Below are 5,172 nucleotides of genomic sequence, written 5' to 3'. Positions count from 1 at the left end.
GCCGACACCGCCAGTAGACAACACTGCGGAGATCGCCAGACTGCAACAACAAGTCAAGGAACTATTGCAGCAATAGCGACAACAGGCTCAGGCTCAGACTCACCCTCCGCCTCTGCCGCAACCACAGCCACAGGAAATGGCCTCTGCACCCCAACAAGTTGGTCCATATGGGGGATGGCCAGTGGCGAACTATGCGCCATATCCAGTTCAGCATATGGAGCCAGTTTATGAGTGGTTCTGTAAGCAACACACTCTGAACTTTGAAGGGACTACAGACCCCTTCGAGGCAGAAGAGTGGCTGAGAAACGTGGAGCCAAACTTGACACACATGAACCTCAACAATGCGGACCGCATATCCTGCGTTTTGTCTTTGCTCAAGATGGATGCCAGGATATGGTGGGACTTAGTCTAGCAGACGCATGATGTTGCCACTATGACTTGGACCCGATTTGTGGAGCTATTCCACAATAAGTACTATAATTCGGTTGTACTCGCTTCAAGAGTTGAGGAGTTTGCTGGCTTGAAGCTAGGGAATTTATCAGTGGCAGAGTATGCTCGAAAATTCGACTGATTAGCTAAGTTCACACCAGAAATGATTCCAACTAACTATCTGAGGGTGTCTAAATTCGTTAGAGGACTTCAACCTGTAAAGAACGCCCTAGACTAATATTTACAAAACATTCGCATAACATAGTTTATAACAGAATACCACTCATTATCAAAGTCTCAGTGGGGACTTGCTTAAAACCATGCAAGTTGGCGCCATAAGTTTTAAAAGAAAACATAGATTTTTATGCAAAGTTCAAAGAAACAAAAATTAAATAACCGGGTCCCACTGATAATTTAGGAAAGTCTCTTAAAAACAAAACATAATTTAAATGGCGTTCTACGATGATCGTTTTTCCGTCCATAGGATTACCCCTCGCCATACACCCCACGATGATAGAACTCCTCACGTCACCACGCGTGCCATAAGAAATCCTATTTACTACCTGGAAGGAAAGTAAGGGGGGTGAGCTAAAAGCCCAGTAATGAAGTACAAACAACAAGCAAGTAAGAATACAACAATACAAACACTAACGTTCATCTAAAACATCATGGCATATCATAACATAATTGTAACATAACATCATTGCATATCATAACATAATCGTAACATATCATCATATCACAATCATACAGCATACATGATGAGCATGGCTCGCTCGTTGTCCATGTCACCCTATGAGGTAAACAAGATTCTCTGGTCCTTGAATAACCTCGGCGCGTCCGCCCTAGGAGTTACGTCTTTAGCTATAGTAACTCGTTCGATGTAGCTAACATCGTAATTTGTTTGATGTATCTAACATCGTAATCTGTTTGATGTATCTAACATCGTAACTTGTGTGATATATCTAACATCCATACACATATCATATTCAACATATCATCACATTATGGCATTTATATTTCATAACAATTAATTCATACAACAGTCTTACCATTCATAGCATAAAATCATAGAATCTATCTAACTTCCTTACCTCAGGTCCAAGCTAAGAAATTTTCACAATCTTTCAACGAGCCTATATCATAATCAAAACAACATTTCTTCGGTTCATAAAATTATTATTTTGCCCCTTCCATACAACTCATGTGTGCATGGGCCATGCACACATAATAATAGCTACACATAATACGCAATTATTCTTAACTACACATAAAGCCATAAAAGAATAATGCTCATTTTACCTATTTTACATGCATGATCTTTTTATAAAAACCACATAGTTGAATAATAAACATAATTTTGGACGTAAAAGTGGATTTGCATGTAACATGCATACGTGAGAATATTACGTAATTGCGACGTTTTAAAAACGATAATTCTATATTTCTTATTTTTATTGTTTTAAAATTAATAGACATATAACATGCTTTATTTTTCTTAAAATTTCTAAGTTGATTAAATTCCTCAAAACATTATTTTATTTTATAAAATAATTTGATTTAGCTTAAAAATAAAATATGTGACAATTTCATTCATTAATATCAAATTACAAAGAATTAACCAAAAACTTGGAATTAATTAAAATACCTATTTATAATATATTTCTTTAGAAAAACAAATTTAACATTGGTTAATTGTGTTACATAAATGATGTGAGAAAAATATATTTTTAAGTATGGGAAAAATATATTTTTATTTAAATTATTTAAGACTTAGTTTTATGTAACATAAATTCATATGTGACAATTAAATAATCATTTTTAAACTTTTTAAACCAAACTTTCAGCCACTATTTAAATTTCTTTAAAAATCACAATAAATAGAACCTAAATATTTTTCTCAATCAAAATAAAGGAAAATCATAACTTATCAATGCATTCATACCATTTTTCAATATTACCATAACTTAGGATAATAATTTTGGTTCAAAAACTCATCAAATTTATTTTAGTGAAACACACTTCACATTTGCTTACAAAAATTCCAGCAACTATTTTTATCTTTAAAAATCACCATATTCAAATTAAAATCTCATATTTTTCTAAAAATAAAATAAAAATTCTGTAGGTATTTATTTGAGTAAAATATCATTTTAATGGGACTTAAAATACCCTTTTTAATTTCATAAAATTAACATAACATCAAGGACATTACTTATGCATGTAAATAATTTTTTTATCAAACTTTTACCCAATTATTTACAAAAATCAGCAAGCTTAATTTCTCATGAAATTCATCTTTTATCCCAAAAATTTCACATAAAATCATACATGTCCAAAATCTCATCATACTCTTATTATATACATAATTATAAGAATATTACTAACATATTCACATGAAATCTTATAAAACCCATCTTTTCTATTCCATTAAATCTACACATGAAATCCAACAACAATAACATACATAAATTCATAAACACCATATTTCATATACATGCCTTTATAATAACCCTAACATATTTCTATCATTCCTCCTTTTATGCATATCAAGATTCATTGGTACAAAAATCACATACTTCTTATCATATTTCTAAAATCATCATTTGCCATTTTACATAAATCAAAGATTAAAAAAAATAACCATAGCAATATAAACATAAAATATAACCTCATATAAACCCTATCAAATCCATTTGCTCAATCATACCCATGAGCCCTTTTTAAACAAAACATATTCTCTTAAAAATACAAATCATAATCATCAATCCTACAATAATCAAACCATTAGCATCACCATCAACAACCTCAAAGATAAACCCATCAAAACCAATATATAGGCTAAGAAAGACCATTACCTCTCTTGATTGTAAAATCAAGAATACAATATGATCAACACCCAAACTTCACACCCCTTGTTCAAGCCTAGGGTTTTTCTTTGTTGAAATCCACCATGAGGAGGAGAAAGAAATCCAATCACACACAACAAATAAACAAGTCAAAATCATATAATCAAGAAAAAGAGATTGGACAAACAAAAATACAAGATAACATACTCTAAACTTGGTTCCTCTTCTCCTTCTTCTTCTTTCTTTCTTTCTTTCTTCTTCTCCCTTCTCTCTCTACACGCCACCCATTTCTCTCTCTCTCTCTCTCTCTCTCTCTCTCTCTCTCTAGGTCACGGCAGCCACAAGAAATGCTCTCCTCTTCCTTTCCTTTCCCCTTTATTCAACTCTCTCAATAAAGCCTCACCAACACAAAATGGGAAGTTTCCTATTTCTATTTTATTTCCTCTTAATTTTCTTATTATTTTCTTTTATGAAAATAGATATAAGGAATAAAGGGTGATCACATCCTATCCTAAAATAGATAGTTTCTTCCAATATTTGATTTTATTTCCTTAGAAAAATAAATGGAAAAAAAATCAATCCCTTTCCCACCACACGTCCAAGCACCTTCCTTTCCCTTTTCTTTTTATTTTTTTTTAATTAACTAAAATAAATCCAATAAAGGAAAGAGTGTGTAGAAAATCTACACATGTGCACCCTATTACCATATACTAGCACACACTAAAACACTAGGGTGCATCACTATCTACCATGCACCTTAGTGCATTCAACCACAACTCACATAATTACCTCAATTGTCACACTTATTTAAAATGTAACACTAATAGTAAAATAAACATGTTACACAATTATTCACTTATTAAATTAATTAACTAAACAAACAATTAACAAATTTAAAAAGATTATACCAAACAATTCTAACAATTAAATAAAATAACAAACAATCAAATAAAACAAACAACAGCTAAATAAAATAAACAACATTTAAATAAAACAATTCATCACACTTAACATTTAAATAAAATAAATCACAAAATTTAAATAATCTAAAAAAAAAAAATTGGTGCACTACACAACCAAAGATCGAGCTAGGGGTTAAGTTAGCAAACCCAGGAAACACTACTTTTGCCGATGTTCTAGAGACGGCAATAGAAGTAGAAAGGTTGCAGGCTAATGTTAGTAAAAAGAAGCCAGTAAGCCTAAGACTAGACAGCAGAGTCAACCTCAGACTGGTCGGAACTACAACCATAACAACAACAGCAATCAGTCCAGCAACAACAACAAGGGTCAGAAAAGAAGGCATCCTGACAATAAGCAGTCCGACAACGATAAGAGAGCACAGACGAATAATGGAAGCAGTAGGTCGGGTTATGTAGAGTACCTGTAGTGTACTAAGTGCCAAAGGAAACATCCTGGGGAATGCCAGGCAAACACCAAAGGATGTTACAACAGTGGTCAAGAACGACACCGAAAGAAAGAATGTCCTCAGCTCAAGACAGAAGGGAAAAAGGAAGATAAAATGGTTCCTGCCAGGGTATTTTCCTTAACCCAAGGAGAGGCTGATGCTAGCAATAATGTGGTTACAGGTTAGGTATCTATCCTCAATAGTATATGTTATGTATTATTTGATTCAGGAGCCACTCATTCGTATGTCTCATTAGGAATGATAGAAAAACTAGACAAGCCTTGAGAAAGATTTAGAACTAGATTTGTAACTGAGTTGCCTTCGGGCAAAGTAGTTCTATCATCAAGGACAGTATGAGGCGTACTGATCAAGATTGAGGACGTAGAACTCGAAGGACTTCGATGTGATACTAGGCATGGACTGGCTAGCACGGCATGGCACAACCATCGACTTCAAATGCAAGAAAGTGACGTTCGAGACTCCTGACGG

The 5,172-nt window shown here is 33.4% G+C and overlaps 1 long non-coding RNA gene across 1 annotated transcript; it reads right to left on the bottom strand.

Moving 5' to 3' along the window:
- Positions 1-837: 837 nt before the first annotated feature.
- LOC133827324 (uncharacterized) lies at positions 838-3,596 on the bottom strand. The gene is made up of 3 exons (XR_009890024.1): positions 3,486-3,596; positions 3,288-3,365; positions 838-992 (listed from the first exon to the last, which is right to left on the bottom strand). It is a non-coding gene; the product is annotated as an uncharacterized LOC133827324 (long non-coding RNA).
- Between the last annotated feature and the right edge of the window lie 1,576 nt (positions 3,597-5,172).

This window comes from Humulus lupulus, chromosome 1 (assembly GCF_963169125.1).
Source record: "Humulus lupulus chromosome 1, drHumLupu1.1, whole genome shotgun sequence".
Classification (NCBI taxonomy): Eukaryota; Viridiplantae; Streptophyta; class Magnoliopsida; order Rosales; family Cannabaceae; genus Humulus; species Humulus lupulus.
The sequence above is the reverse complement of the archived record's forward strand: the minus strand, read 5'-3'. Positions and strand labels throughout refer to the sequence as shown.